This window comes from Scyliorhinus canicula, chromosome 10 (genome assembly GCF_902713615.1).
Source record: "Scyliorhinus canicula chromosome 10, sScyCan1.1, whole genome shotgun sequence".
NCBI lineage: Eukaryota > Metazoa > Chordata > Chondrichthyes > Carcharhiniformes > Scyliorhinidae > Scyliorhinus > Scyliorhinus canicula.
In genome coordinates this window covers 166739300-166756130 of record NC_052155.1, presented here as the reverse complement: position 1 = coordinate 166756130, position 16831 = coordinate 166739300, and positions in this window count along the sequence as shown.

Below are 16831 nucleotides of genomic sequence, written 5' to 3'. Positions count from 1 at the left end.
CTCTCTCCCATACACGCATTCACTCACTTTCTCGCACACATTTACTTACTCTTTCCCATACACTCTGACTTACTCACTCCCACACACACATTCACACACTCTCTCCCACACACTTACTCACTCTCTCCCACACACTTACTCACTCTCTCCCACACACTTACTCACTTTCTCCCACACACTTACTCACACACTCCCACACACACACATTCATGCACTCTCTCCCATACACACTCACTCACTTTCTCCCACACACACTCATTAATTCCCTCTCACACAGTTACTCACTCATCTTTCCCACACACTTACTCATTCTCTCCCACACACTTACTCACTCTCTCTTACTCACTCTCTCCCACACTCACTCACTCCTACACACACTCACTCAATGACTCCTGCCTACACACTCACTCACTCTCTTCCACGTACTCATTAACTCTTTCCCACACACACTCACTCACTCCCACACACACACCCACTTACTCACATTCACGCATTCGCACACATACTCACTCTCTCCCACACACACAGTCACTCACTCTCTCCCACGTACTCACTCACTCTCTCCCACACACACTCAGTCACTCCCACACACACATCCACCTACTCACATCCACGCATTCGCACACATACTCACTCTCTCCCATACACACAGTCACTCACTCTCTCCCACGTACTCACTCACTCTCTCCCACACACACTCACGCATTCCCATGCACACACTCAGTCACTCACATGCACGCATTCGCACACATACTCACTCTCTCCCACACACAGACATGCCCTCCCACATGCACACACTCACTCACTCTCTCCCACACGCACTCACTCACTCACTCACTCTATCCCAAACACACTTTTCACTCCCACACACTCACTGGCCGGGATTCTCCGACCTGGAGCAGGGCCGCCCTGACGCCGGCTTCACCATCCTCTGGCGCCCTTTTACGGGCGCCCGCGGGATTCCCGCCACACCAGTCGGGGGCCGTTGACAGCGGCCTCCCCAGCGATTCTCCGGGCCCCGATGGGCCGAGTAGCCAACGAGTTTGGCCGAGTCCCGCTGGTGTGAATTACTCACCTCCCACAGGGCTGGACCTGAAGGTGAGTGTGTGGGGGCCATACTGGAGGGAGAGTAGGTCTGACCCCGGTGGAGGGGGGGGGGCCCACGGTGGCCTGGTCCACGATCGGGGCCTACCGATCGGTGGGTGGGCTGGTTCTGTGGGGGCCTTCTCTACTCCGTGCCGGGTCCCTGTAGGGCTCCGCCATATTGCCCAGGGGCCGGCGTGGAGAAAGGAACCCCTGCGCATGTGCGGAAATACGCTAGCCGTTACGCACAAGCGCAGAAATACGCCGGCCAATCCGTGCATGCGCGGACTCACGCCAGCCATTCCGTGCCGGCTGGAGCTGTGGGGATGACTCCGGCGGCTACCTAGACCCCTAGAAAGGTGAGAATTCCTCACTTTCGGGGGCTATTGACCCGAGAGTTGTTGCGCCGGTTTTCACACCGGCGTGGGGACATAGCCCCATCATGAGAGAATCCTGCCCACTAGCTCTCACGCACACAGTCACTCACTTCCACACACACTCACTCACTTTCTCCCACACACACACTCATTCTCTTCCATATACACATACTCACTCAAATTCACTCAGTCCCATTCACACACACTCTCCCAAACACACTCATTCACTCACTCACTATCTCCCACACAGAAGCACTCACTCTCTCCCATACACATGCACACACTCACTCCCACACACACATACATTCACTCATACACATTGATGTGCCATCAATTACCACAAGACGAGAATGGTGGAACAATCAAGGCTTTATTGAACGAGATGTTGTGCCTCCTGTAGCTGGAACCTGAATGGCTGCAGCACAGGAGAGCACACACTTTTATACGCCGCCTGCTGGGCGGAGCCAGCAGGCAGGGATTTACCATTGTACCTCTAATATACAAGCAGTGCCGTAATACATATAATATACCACTAGTGGAGTTCACCGCACACGCACTCGCTCACTCCCACACACACTGTCACTCACCCCTACACCCACACACACCCACTCACTGTCTCCCACATACACACTTCCTCACTCTCTCCCACATACACACTTCCTCACTCTCTCCCACACACACATATTCACTCTCTCCCACACACACACTTCCTCACTCTCTCCCACACACACATATTCACTCTCTCCCACACACACACTTCCTCACTCTCTCCCACACACACATATTCACTCTCTCCCACACACACACTTCCTCACTCTCTCCCACACACACATATTCACTCTCTCCCACACACACACTTCCTCACTCTCTCCCACACACACATATTCACTCTCTCCCACACACACCTATTCACTCTCTCCCACACACACACTTCCCCACCCTCTCCCACACACACACGTCCCCACTCTCTCCCACACACACACTTCCCCATTCTCTCCCACACACACACTTCCCCACTCTCTCCCACACACACACTTCCCCACTCTCTCCCACACACACACACTTCCTCACTCACTCCCACACACACTCTCACCCACCCCCACACCCACACACACCCACTCACTCTCCCACACACACACTTCCTCACTCTCTCCCACACACACTTCCCCACTCTCTCCCACACACACACCCACTCACTCACTCCCACACACATTCTCACTCACCCCCACACCCACACACACCCACTCACTCTCTCCCACACACACACTTCCTCACTCTCTCCCACACACACATATTCACTCTCTCCCACACACACACTTCCTAACTCTCTCCCACACACACACTTCCTCACTCTCTCCCACACACACACTTCCTCACTCTCTCCCACACACACACTTCCCCACTCTCTCCCACACACACACCCACTCACTCACTCCCACACACACTCTCACTCACCCCCACACCCACACACACCCACTCACTCTCTCCCACACACACACTTCCCCACTCTCTCCCACACACACACCCACTCACGCACCTTCACTCACTCCCACAAACTCACTCACTCTCTCCAACACACTCCTTCACTCTCACGCACACTTGGCTGAATTCTCCGTTCCTGAGTCTAAGTGCTGACCCCAACGGAGAATCAGTGGAGTTTCACGTCAGAAGAATCGGTGCCACACCTGCACCGATTCCATTACTGGTGAGGGGCTAGCATCGGCGCCGTGTGGAACACCAGCAAAATGGTGCGGGAATCACTGGGTCTGTGATGTACACTCTCAGGGCTGACAAGCTGCAGCTGGGATTGAACAATACACCCCCCACACACACACACTGATCGGGGCCGAGAAGTAAGGACAGGTTGTGTTGGAGCGTGCCCATACAGCTTATGGGTTGGCTGGAGCCAGAGGACACCCGGGGGAGTGCCGCGGGAGGGTCATCAATACAACCCAGGGCACCAGGTTTACAGTGGCTGCCTTGCTGGCTGTGGTAATGTTGTTGCGTACCTGCCCACCCCGACCCCACAGCCCACCACCTGACCACCCTCTACTACTACCCCAGCATTGGCAGAAGCCCCCGGCCAGCGGTACGGCTGTTGACGAAGTATGGCGGTGCTGGACATTGTCCGTACGCCCTCTCTCCCTCTTAGCAGCCACCACACCAGGTTCACGATTGTTGAGAGCACATGTGGACCGCGACGTCGGGAACTCGGCCTATCGGAGGCGGTGCATCACGGGTGGGGCCACTACTGAAATGCGAACGGTGTTTCAACTACACGGATTGCTTTGCTGCCATTTTCGGGAGGCGGAGCATTGTGATTCGGAGTCAAACTGGCGCTGGCTGCGATTTTCACACACACTCACTCACTCTCTCAAATACACTTGCGCACACTCACATGTACACACACTATGGGTGGGGTTCTCCGTCAGCAGGGTCCTCCGCTTTACCGGCAGCGCACTCACGTTCGCACATTTCCTGGCGGCGTAGGGGTGGCCACAATGGGAAACCCCATTGGCCAGCAGCTGGGACGGTGGATCCCGCTGCAGGCGGGGGCGCGCCACGCCAGAGAACGGGTTCTGGCGGGATGGAGAATCCCGCCCCATGTATATCGTTGTGGGTTACCAATGAATGGTTAATGTTCAACTGTTCAAACCTTCAGGCCTCTTAGTGAGACATCAAACAACAGTACAGCAGGCAACACATTTTTGGAAGGATATAGTGACCTTTAAACACCTCTACGCTCAATGGGTGTTGGAAGTCTGGAACTCTCTCCCATAAAGGGCAGCTGATTGTTAATTTTAAATCAACTTTAAATCAGATTTTTGTTGAGCACTGATTAAGGGATATAACACAGAGGCAGATATACTCCCTGCGTTGCACCAAGTGTGGTAGCAGGTGTGGAAATCGGCTATTTCCCACCAGCCACAGACGTACTTTCACGCCGTATAGTCTGCTTCACGCATAATTAATTATTCAGGAATGGGAAACACGCAGCCTCACTAGAGAGCAGCCTCTGGTTTGCCGACCATGCCAATATCTCTCCGCCTCCTCACTCTGGGCGCCATTTTTAACCTGTTTTTAATTTGTGCAGGCGAGGACAGCTCCATTGAAGCGATTGTCCCAAAAGCTAAGAAGTGTGTTGCCCCCAAGTTCAATGATGCCTCAGGTGAGCTCCTGCTGGACACCATGGAGCACCTACTGGCCATAGGAGAGGAAGCAGCATTACACATCTGACTGGGAAGGTGGTGGTCAGTGCGAGCACAACCCAGAAGCAACTGGCCACCCAGTGCAGAAAGGTCTCAACCATTCCGCCAAAGTTAGTCAACCATCTCATCACTCTCAACTCACACGCTTACAAGGCCATCACATATCCACAGAGATCTCACTCACTGCCAGCTTAATAGACATCACTATGCACTCTCTCTCACACACATACACCATCACATCTCCAGCTGGCATTGTCCCCTCTGCTCAACTCATCCTCATTCCATCAAAGGCTCCAGTAACTGCCCACAAATGCCAGCAATCCTTCTCATTTGCCTTGCCATATATATTGCTCACACCCTCTCCATTGGACAAGGTTATGCAAAGCAAAAGGGATACGTCCCAGACCAGGGGTGGTATGGCAGGAGTCAAAGCCCTAAATGAGTGCAAAAACAGAGCCATTGTGCTGGCTGGAGACGTGGTTGAGCGTTCCTGCGGCAGTGGTGAGATCTGCTGCATGTATCCAGGGACGTAACTTTATTGGTGCATGGCAACTGCACAATACAAAAAAGAGGTGTCGATCCCTCTTCAATTCCTCCATGTTGCTGAGCCCACTCCACATCACCTCCCTCTCACAACTGCCTCACCCTTGCTGGGCCTGAGCCTCCGTGCACGCTGCCATTCTCCCACCCCTGTCCTTTTTGCTGTAGAGGTCATCAAAGAAAACCACTGACCTGAGACACAACTGCACAAAGCCAATTGTTGTACACCACTTTTAAACACTATATATATATATATATATATGTGTTAAACCAGTTTAAAAAAATTTAAAGAAAAAAAATACATTGTTAGACTCACATGTAAATATACATGATGATCACGTATTAATTTATTCCTTCAAAGGAAAGGGGATGTGGTGATAACATGGTTGTTTTGTAATTCACCGACTGACCACTAGGAGTCTCATTTGTATGTATGTGAATGTTTGAGTTAGGTGACCTCAGACTGTCTGGAGAGCTGGAAGAGAGAGGTTGCATGTGCATGATCATACTGTTATTCATTTGTTGTTTTGTATTTAGTTGACTCACAGTTAATGTTAATAAATCATTTATACCTTAAGCTACAAGTGTTCTTGTAATGTAAATCAGGCCATCCAACAAGAACAGTGCATAAATGAGTCTACATTCTGTTATTTTTGGAGTATCCTTAATTTTATTTTGATTGACACCATTCTGTTCTGCCTCAAAAATCCTGGTTCTTTTCTGCAAGCCACCATTTTGGAATAAATATCCAAAGTCTGTTTTGAGGGTTGGTTTCAGTACTTGGAAACGTGTTTCTAAGAGCAGCTAGGTGCTTGCTAATTATTTTATCCCACCTTACTTAATTTATTTCTCCAGCAATTTTCTCTGGTGGTCTGGTGTCTATATGCCCATCTGTCTGAACCCCCTGGTGATTTGTATGTTTGTTGACTCAGAATTTCCTGGCAGCTGAATGGGCTGCACTGCATTGAAATCAGCAGCTGTTGAGTGAGATCTAAGTCTAAACTACTTCTCATGTCCAAAAGGGAATTCACTTCGACTGGAGCAGGAAAACACACTCAGAGGAAGATAGACAGGTTAAATAAATGAATGGGAAAAACTGGCAGATGGAGCTCAACATGAGGAAATGTGAAGTTGTCTACGATTGACATAAAAACGAGCCATAGAGAAGAACAAATGCAAAGAAGGAAGTGATTCTACGGCCTGTGTGCGCAGATGGTTGGGTTTTCGTGGTCTGCGTACATGGACAGTCAAATAATTTTCCTTCTCCCCATTCCCTTGATTCTCGCCCAGGAAGAAAACGTTCTGACGAAAGGTCATTGACCTGAAATGTTAACTCTGTTTCTGGATGAGATCTTCCAGCTGTTCAGTCTGGCGGGATCTTCCGGTTCTGCTGACGGTGCGCCCCCACCGAAGGTTTCCCGGCGGTGAGGGAAACAATGGGAAATCCCATTGACAAAGGCAGGACCAGAAGATCCTGCTGCTGGCCAATGGCAGGCCACCTCCCGTCGCCGAGAAATATGCCGCAGGGAGGTCAGAGGTCAGAGAATTTCGCCCCCTCTCTGCAGATGCCCTTCTGCGTATTTCCTGTGTTTTTTGTTTTTACTTCAGATTTTAGCCGTGATTTTCTTTTGTCCCACAAAAGGGTCCAGCAGACTTGCATCATCATGGTGAGGTTTTAAAACCGCTTAAATATTTTTAATATAATCTTTCAAGGCTTTTTAATTGTTTTTATGCGTTTGCATAACCTCTAATTTAATGTAAACCAGTGGGGAGACATCACAACATGAATTGAAGAATACATAAAATTGCATAAATGATAAAGTGCATTAGGTCTCTGAGCACAATTCTTTTTCTTATCATTGCTTAACCTATGTGGACACAGCCATTTCCAAATGCATTAGGGCCCTGGGTGAGTGCATTGATTTTATTTATTAATCAACAATAGACAATGGCTGTTTACAAGTGGTGTGGTGTGGGGGGAGCTGCTTTGAATGGTGTGGTATGTGGGCTGCTGGTTTGGGTGGTGTGGTATGTGGGCTGCTGGTTTTGAGTGGTGTGGTGTGTGGGCTGCTGGTTTGGCTGTTGTGGTATGTGGGCTGCTGGTTTGGGTGCTGTGGTGTGTGGGGAGATGCTTTGAGTGTTGTGGTATGTGGGCTGCTGGATTGGCTGTTGGATTGGACTGGATTGGATTTGTTTATTGTCACGTGTACCGAGGTACAGTGAAAAGTATTTTTCTGCGAGCAGCTCAACAGATCATTCAGTACATGGGAAGAAAAGGGAATTAAACAAAATTCAAGAAAATAGAAGAAAATACATAATAGGGCAACACAAGATATACAATGTAACTACATAAACATTATGTGGAGATGCCGGCGTTGGACTGGGGTGAGCACAGTAAGAAGTCTTACAACACCAGGTTAAAGTCCAACAGGTTTGTTTCAAACACGAGCTTTCGGAGCACGGCTCCTTCTTCAGGTCACCTGAAGAAGGAGCCGTGCTCCGAAAGCTCGTGTTTGAAACAAACCTGTTGGACTTTAACCTGGTGTTGTAAGACTTCTTACTGTACATAAACATTGGCATCGGATGAAGCCTACAGGGTGTAGTGTTAATGAGGTCAGTCAATAAGAGGGTCATTTAGGAGTCTGGTGACAATGGGGAAGAAGCTGTTTTTGAGTCTGTTCGTGCGTGTTCTCAGACTTCTGTATCTCCTGCCCGATGGAAGAAGTTGGAAAAGTGAGTAAGCCGGGTGTGAGGGATCCTTGATTATGCTGCCCGCTTTCCCCGGCAGTGGGAGGTGTAGATGGAGTCCATGGATGTGGGCTGCTGGTTTGGGTGGTGTGGTACGTGGGCTTCTGGATTGGGGGGGGTGTGGTATGTGGGGTGCTGGTTTGGGATGTGTGGTATGTGAGCTGCTGGTTTGGGGTGTGTGGTATGTGGGCTGCTGGATTATGGGGGTGTGGTATGTGGGCTGCTGGATTAGGGGGTGTAGTATGTGGGCTGCTGGATTGGGGGGGTGTGGTATGTGGGCTGCTGGTTTGAGGTGTGTGGTATGTGGGCTGCTGGTTTGAGGTGTGTGGTATGTGGGCTGCTGGTTTGGGATGTGTGGTATGTGGGCTGCTGGTTTGAGGCGTGTGGTGTGTGGGCTGCTGGTTTGGGGTGTGTGGTATGTGGGCTGCTGGTTTGGGATGTGTGGTATGTGGGCTGCTGGTTTGAGGCGTGTGGTGTGTGGGCTGCTGGTTTGGGATGTGTGGTATGTGGGCTGCTGGTTTGGGATGTGTGGTATGTGGGCTGCTGGTTTGGGGGGTGTGGTATGTGGGCTGCTGGTTTGGGATGTGTGGTATGTGGGCTGCTGGTTTGGGGTGTGTGGTATGTGGGCTGCTGGATTATGGGGGTGTGGTATGTGGGCTGCTGGATTAGGGGGTGTAGTATGTGGGCTGCTGGATTGGGGGGTGTGGTATGTGGGCTGCTGGTTTGGCTGTTGTGGTACGTGGGCTGCTGGTTTGGGTGGTGTGGTATGTGGGCTGCTGGTTTGGGGGGTGTGGTATGTGGGCTGCTGGTTTGAGGTGTGTGGTATGTGGGCTGCTGGTTTGAGGTGTGTGGTATGTGGGCTGCTGGTTTGAGGTGTGTGGTATGTGGGCTGCTGGTTTGGGTGGTGTGGTATGTGAGCTGCTGCTTTGGGTGGTGTGGTATGTGAGCTGCTGCTTTGGGTGGTGTGGTATGTGTGCTGCTGGTTTGGGGTGTGTGGTATGTGGGCTGCTGGATTAGGGGGTGTAGTATGTGGGTTGCTGGATTGGGTGGTGTGGTATGTGGGCTGCTGGTTTGAGGTGTGTGGTATGTGGGTTGCTGGATTGGGTGGTGTGGTATGTGGGCTGCTGGTTTGGCTGTTGTGGTATGTGGGCTGCTGGTTTGGCTGTTGTGGTATGTGGGCTGCTGGTTTCGGTGGTGTGGTACGTGGGCTGCTGGATTGGGGGGTGTAGTATGTGGGCTGCTGGTTTGGGGTGTGTGGTATGTGGGCTGCTGGATTGGGGGGTGTGGTATGTGGGCTGCTGGTTTGAGGCGTGTGGTATGTGGGCTGCTGGTTTGGGATGTGTGGTATGTGGGCTGCTGGTTTGGGGGGTGTGGTATGTGGGCTGCTGGTTTGAGGTGTGCGGTGTGTGGGCTGCTGGTTTGAGGTGTGTGGTATGTGGGCTGCTGGTTTGAGGTGTGTGGTATGTGGGCTGCTGGTTTGGGATGTGTGGTATGTGGGCTGCTGGTTTGGGATGTGTGGTATGTGGGCTGCTGGTTTGGGGGGTGTGGTATGTGGGCTGCTGGTTTGAGGTGTGCGGTGTGTGGGCTGCTGGTTTGGGTGGTGTGGTATGTGGGCTGCTAGTTTGGGGTGTGTGGTATGTGGGCTGCTGGTTTGGGTGGTGTGGTATGTGGGCTGCTGGTTTGAGGTGTGCGGTGTGTGGGCTGCTGGTTTGGGTGGTGTGGTATGTGGGCTGCTAGTTTGGGGTGTGTGGTATGTGAGCTGCTGGTTTGAGGTGTGTGGTATGTGGGCTGCTGGTTTGAGGTGTGTGGGCTGCTGGTTTGGGTGGTGTGGTATGTGAGCTGCTGGTTTAGGTGGTGTGGTATGTGGGTTGCTGGTTTGGGTGGTGTGGTATGTGGACTGCTGGTTTGGGTGGTGTGGTATGTGGGCTGCTGGTTCTGGTGGTGTGGTATGTGGGCTGCTGGTTTGGGATGTGTGGTATGTGGGTTGCTGGTTTGGGTGGTGTGGTATGTGGGCTGCTGGTTTGGGTGGTGTGGTATTTGGGCTGCTGGTTTGGGTGGTGTGGTATGTGGGCTGCTGGTTTGGGTGGTGTGGTATGTGGGCTGCTGGTTTGGGATGTGTGGTATGTGAGCTGCTGGTTTGAGTGGTGTGGTATGTGGGCTGCTGGTTTGGGTGGTGTGGTATGTGGGCTGCTGGTTTGGGTGGTGTGGTATGTGGGGAGATGGTTTGGGTGGTGTGGTATGTGGGCTGCTGGTTTGGGTGGTGTGGTATGTGAGCTGCTGGTTTAGGTGGTGTGGTATGTGGGCTGCTGGTTTGGGATGTGTGGTATGTGAGCTGCTGGTTTGAGTGGTGTGGTATGTGGGCTGCTGGTTTGGGTGGTGTGGTATGTGGGCTGCTGGTTTGGGATGTGTGGTATGTGGGCTGCTGGTTTGGGTGGTGTGGTATGTGGGCTGCTGGTTTGGGTGGTGTGGTATGTGGGCTGCTGGTTTGGGTGGTGTGGTATGTGGGCTGCTGGTTTGGGTGGTGTGGTATGTGGGCTGCTGGTTTGGGTGGTGTGGTATGTGGGCTGCTGGTTTGGGTGGTGTGGTATGTGGGCTGCTGGTTTGGGTGGTGTGGTATGTGGGCTGCTGGTTTGGGTGGTGTGGTATGTGGGCTGCTGGTTTGGGTGGTGTGGTATGTGGGCTGCTGGTTTGGGTGGTGTGGTATGTGGGCTGCTGGTTTGGGGTGTGTGGTATGTGGGCTGCTGGATTGGGATTTAGAGGGCTTGTTTGGGAAAGTAGGGGTGTAAGACAGATGGGTGGATAGGTATAAAAGCAAATTACTGCGGATGCTGGAATCTGCGGATGGGTGGATAGGGATGGTTGGGTGGGCTGGATTGTGGGAATGGTGGCACTTGGGCTGTTGGTGACTAAATTTAAGATAATTGGAGGAAAAATCAGAGAGATAGGAAAAGGGTGGTGAAAGAGATGCAAAACTAATTTTCAAAAGTGATTTAAATATATGTTTGAAAAGGAGACTTTTTTTTAGGGCCAGCAGATCTAATTGGATAACTCTTCAAAGAGTCAGCAGAGAAATAATGCAATGAGTGGTCTATTTTTCTGCTGCAGATTCTATTTATGACTCCAATAAGTAAAGTAGCCACAGTCCCAGATGACAATAGGCTGATAGGGGCTGGTTTAACACAGTGGGCTAAACAGCTGGCTTGTAATGCAGAACAAGGCCAGCAGCGTGGGTTCAATTCTCGTACCGGCCTCCCCAAACAGACACTGGAATGTGACGACTAGGGGCTTTTCACAGTAACTTAATTGAAGCCGATTTGTGACAATAAGCAATTATTATTATTATTGTTTTCTGTGGTTCGGATCAGAATTGTCGCCATGAATCTATGATTATGTGAAAGAGAAGTGGTAGAAGGCTTTCAGAGGGACTGCTGGGGACACCTTGGGATGAATGTCACAGAACAAGACGAGAAAGTTTATCTTACTGTCGTAGGCCTGATGGATACTTGAAAAGGGTGTGTCGCTGCAATATTACTATGCTGCTCTTTTAATTGTAATTTTGTGAAATGTTCACTCTTCATTTGACAAAAAAAAGCAGAAAAGTTTAGTTTATGTGGTTTCAAACCATAATATTTTGAAATCAATATTTGGGATGTTTGACATGAAGCCTGTATGGGGAAAATCAAATAATGTGCAAATATCTTTGTGGCAAATGCTGATGGGTGTGTAAACAGAGTCTGGGGATATATACTTTGGATGATTCCTAAACCTTTAATTGCATTCAGAAAGGAAAAGATTATGCTGAATGAAGATTGTTGGATATCAAAAGCAAAGAGGAAGCAACTCCTCAAACTGGTGGAATAAAATTCAAGCTCAAATTGCAAAATAAAACGATGGAGCCGGATTCTCCGGTTGGCTACGCCGGAATCTCGTTCGTCGTTCGGCCAGAGAATTCCCGTTTGTGCCGAAATCAGGGGCAGCGCCGCCTTTGTGATGCTCCACCCCCTCAAAAAACAGCTTACTCGCAAACGCGCTTGCCGTTGGGATGGCCTCAGGATGTCACCTGAGGGCCTCCCCCAATGCTCCTCCCCCAATGGGCCAAGTTCTCGACGGCGTGGAACACGGTATCCTATTTTGTTTTGAGAACCTGGCGTGGCCACTGTGGACTGAGTCCAGCGCTGTCACAGCCAGGAGGGGAGGGGGGGGAATGCCGTTCCGGGGGCAGGGAGGGGGCTTTGGCAGGAGCTGGGGGGACTAGTGGGGGGGTGGTCCGGGGGTAGCGAGCCTGGTTAAAGGGGGGAGGTTATTGGCAGGCTGGGCCGTGTGCAGCCAGCTGTAGGCGCGGCCACGGACCCGGCAATTCTCCGGCCGTATCCGCAGGGAAAGCCATGGTCTTTACGCCGCGTGCCTGCTAGCCCCCCCACCAGATGAAGGATCGGTACAGCTTTTGAGCCCTTATTTTGGGCCGATGTTCCCACGCCAGCATCAACAATTAGTCTTCAAATCGTAGAATCCAGCCCAAGATCTCTCAGAGCTGACATGCAGCAGTGATAAGAAAGGTGATAAAGGGTAAAGCGCTGGAGAATCCTTCACAGAAGAATTAAGACAACAGTTGACTTGTTGTGAGAGCACAGATAATCACTGCACATGTTGCTAAGGCTGTCCCAAAGCAAAAGCAAAGCTAATCGTCTTTTTAGTGTTCTGGCCATGTTACTGCTTTGTGACTACTGAAGTTTCAAAATACACATACGTAGCCATTGCGGCCTTTAGAATGATGAAAGAGTTTGATACAGTGGATAAAGCATCGAACCTACAGTGCAGAAGGAGACCATTTGGCCCATCAAATCTGCACCAACCCTTCGAATGAGCACTCTACCAATGCCCACTTCCCCTGTCTCCGTAACCCCATAACCGAACCTGGACACTAAAGAGCAAGTTAGCAAGGCCGATCCACCTAACCGGCACATCTTTGGACTGTGGGAGGAAGCCGGAGCACCCAGAGGAAACCCACACAGACACAGGGAGAACGTGAAGATTCCACACAGACAGTGACCCAGCCGGGAATCGAACCCGGGGCCCTGGCGCTGTGCGGCAGCCGTGCTAACCACTGTGGAGATGTTGTTCCTGTTGCAACTGAGTCCAGAACAAGACGACATAAATATAAGATTAACAGCTGAAACAATGAATTTTGTAGAAATGTTTTGACATATTGAGTGATGCTCTGTGGAATATTCTGTCATATGGAATGATTGGAGCCAACAGCTTTGATGCATTCAACAGGAAGCTTGGTGCATATCTGATGGAGAGGGAACAGAGGGATACGGGGACTGGGTGGGATAAGGTAATTTAATGCTAAAATAAAAGCAAAATACAGCAGATGCTGGAGGTCTGAAAGAAAAACAGTGCAGGTTTGGCAGCATCTGTGGAGAGAGAAACAGCGTTAACATTTTGAATCCGATGCCCTGGAGAGGGTTAATTCTTCCTCCTCGTGTGCGAGGCTTAGCCTCATTCAATTTAAGGTGCTGCATAGAGCCCATATGACGGGGACAAGGATGAGTCGGTTCTTTGGGGGTGAGGACAGATGTGTCAGGTGTTCGGGAAGTCCAGCGAACCATGTCCATATGTTTTGGGCATGTCCGGCACTGGAGGAGTTCTGGAAGGGGGTGGCAAGGACGGTGTCGAGGGTGGTGGGATCCAGGGTCAAACCAGGATGGGGACTAGCGATTATTGGGGTTGGGGTGGAGCCGGGGGTACAGGAGGCGAGAGAGGCCGGAGTACTGGCCTTTGCGTCCCTAGTTGCGCGAAGAAGGATACTGATACAGTGGAAGGACGCCGCGAGGCCTCCAAGCGTGGAAACTTGGATTAATGACATGGCAAGCTATATCCAGTTGGAAAGGGTCAAATTCGCCTTGAGAGGGTCGGTACAAGGGTTCTTCAGGCGGTGGCAGCCTTTCCTCGACTTTTTGGCTCAAAGATAGGGTGCAGAGGTCGCAGCAGCAGCAACCCGGGGGGGGGGGGGGAGGGGGGGGTGGCAACAACGGGTGTGGTGGGCTATTTAAGGTTGTAATGCGGACAAATTTGTTCGCAGTTCATGTTGGATGTTAATTGTTGCTTTGTTTGCTTTTTGGGGGGGGAGGGGGGAGGGACAGCGCGCGCGGGGGGTCGGGCGGGGGGGGGGGATATTTGTTAAGAGGGAATATTTTGTAATAGTCTATGGTTGGGGGGGGTAAATATTTTCATGTAAAAAAATCTCTTCAATAAAAATTATTTAAAAAAAAAACATTTTGAATCCAATTGGACTCTTTTTTGGAACTCGGGAAAGTCCATGGCCTCTGACCTTTTCTTGATGCCTCATTATTTGCATGGCTAATGCAGTTCAGTTTCTGATTAATAGCAATCCCCAGGATGTTAACAATGGGGAATTCAACAATGCTAATGCCTTTTAATGTCGAGGATAATGGTTAGACTCTCTCTTGTTGGAGACGGCCAATTGTCTGCCTTGTATGTGTGGGATGGATGTTACTTGCCACTTTACAGCTTAAGTATGAATGTTGCTGCATTTGGACATGGATTGCTTCAGTGTCTGAGGAGCCACAAATGGTGCTGGACATTGTGCATTCGTCAGCGAACATCCCCCCTTCTGACAGTATGATGGAGGGAAGGTCATTGATGATGCAGGACACAATCGTGAGGAACTCCTGCAGTTATGTCTTGGGACTGAGATGATTGACCTCCAACTAACACAAACATTTTTTTTGTGCGAGGTATGACTCCAACCTGCGCAAATAATTCCCCCGATTCCCATTGACTCCAGTTTTGCTAGGGCTCCTTGATGCCATACTCTATCAAATGCTTCCTTGATGTCAAGGTCACTTACTCCCACCTCCCCTCTTGAGTTTCTCTCTTTTGTCCACGTTTGGGGCAAGGATGCAATGAGGTCAGAGCCGAGTGACCCTGGCGGAACCCAAAACTGAACATCAGCCAGCAGGTTATTGCTGTGTACGTGCCACTTGATTGCACTGTTGATGCCATCTTCCATTACTTTTCTGATGATTGAGAGTTGACTGATGGGGTAGTAATTGGTTGTGTTGAATTTGCCTTGCTTTTGTTGTGAACAATACATACCTGGGCAAGCCTCACATGGTAGGGTTGGCTAAGGGCACGGCATGTTCTGGAGCACAAGTCTTCAGTACAACTGCTGGGATGTTGTCAGGACCATAGCCTGTGCAGTATGCAACATGCTGAGCTGTTTATTGGTATCATGTGGAGTGAAGCAAATGGGTTCGTTGGCATCTGTGATGTTGGGAACTGCAGGAGGAGGCCTAGAAGGATCATCCAAGTCACATATTGGCTGGACTCCACCATCACTGAGGATGGGTATGTTTGCACAGTGGTAATGCCATGTGACATGATGGAAGGCATCCTCTGTGTGAAGACAGTTCTCTGACTCCTACCAATTGCATAATGGGCAGATGTATCATGCCAGGTAGAATGGTGTCGGCAAGTTCAAGTAGGCTTTTCAACTTGTATCCCAATTCCAGTGTCTTCTTACATTTCCTGATATCATGTGGAGTTTACCTCAGGAATAGTGCCTGTGGAGGCTTCGATTATTTGGAAAATGGTCACATCTGCATAATATGGGCGGCACGGTAGCATAGTGGTTAGCACTGTTGCTTCACAGCTCCAGGGACCTAAGTTCGATTCCCGTCTTGGGTAACTGTCTGTGCGGAGTCTGCACGTTCTCCCTGTGTCTGCGTGGGTTTCCTCCAGGTGCTCCGGTTTCCTCCTACAAGTCTCGAAAGGTAGGTGAATTGGACATTCTGAATTCTCCCTCAGTGTACCTGAATAGGCCCTGTAGTGTGGCGTCATTACACAGTTACACAGTGACGTCATTGCAGTGTTAATGTAAGCCTACTTGTGACACTAATAAAGATTATTATTAGATATTATCAATAAGGGCAAAAGTAACAATTTAATGTACCCCCCCCGCCTTCCTGTAAACTAGAACATAGAACATAGAACGATACAGCGCAGTCCAGCCCTTCGGCCCACGATGTTGCACCGACATCTGAAGTCAAAAACTATAGGCCATCTAACCTACACTATGCCATTATCATCCATATGCTTATCCAATAAACTTTTAAATGCCCTCAATGTTGGCGAGTTCACTACTGTTGCAGGTAGGGCATTCCACGGCCTCACCACTCTTTGCGTAAAAAACCTACCTCTGACGTCTGTCCTATATCTATTACCCCTCAATTTAAGGCTATGTCCCCTCGTGCTAGCCACCTCCATCCGCGGGAGAAGGCTCTCACTGTCCACCCTATCTAACCCTCTGATCATTTTGTATGCCTCTATTAAGTCACCTCTTAACCTTCTTCTTTCTAACGAAAACAACCTCAAGTCCATCAGCCTTTCCTCATAAGATTTTCCCTCCATACCAGGCAACATCCTGGTAAATCTCCTCTGCACCCATTCCAAAGCTTCCACATCCTTCCTATAATGAGGCGACCAGAACTGTACGCAATACTCCAAATGCGGCCGTACCAGAGTTTTGTACAGCTGCAACATGACCTCATGGCTCCGGAACTCAATCCCTCTACCAATAAAGGCCAACACACCATAGGCCTTCTTCACAACCCTATCAACCTGGGTGGCAACTTTCAGGGATCTATGTACATGGACACCGAGATCCCTCTGCTCATCCACACTGCCAAGAATTTTGACATTAGCCAAATATTCCGCATTCCTGTTTTTCTTTCCAAAGTGAATCACCTCACACTTCTCTACATTAAACTCCATTTGCCACCTCTCAGCCCAGCTCTGCAGCTTATCTATGTCCCTCTGTAACCTGCAACATCCTTCCACACTGTCTAC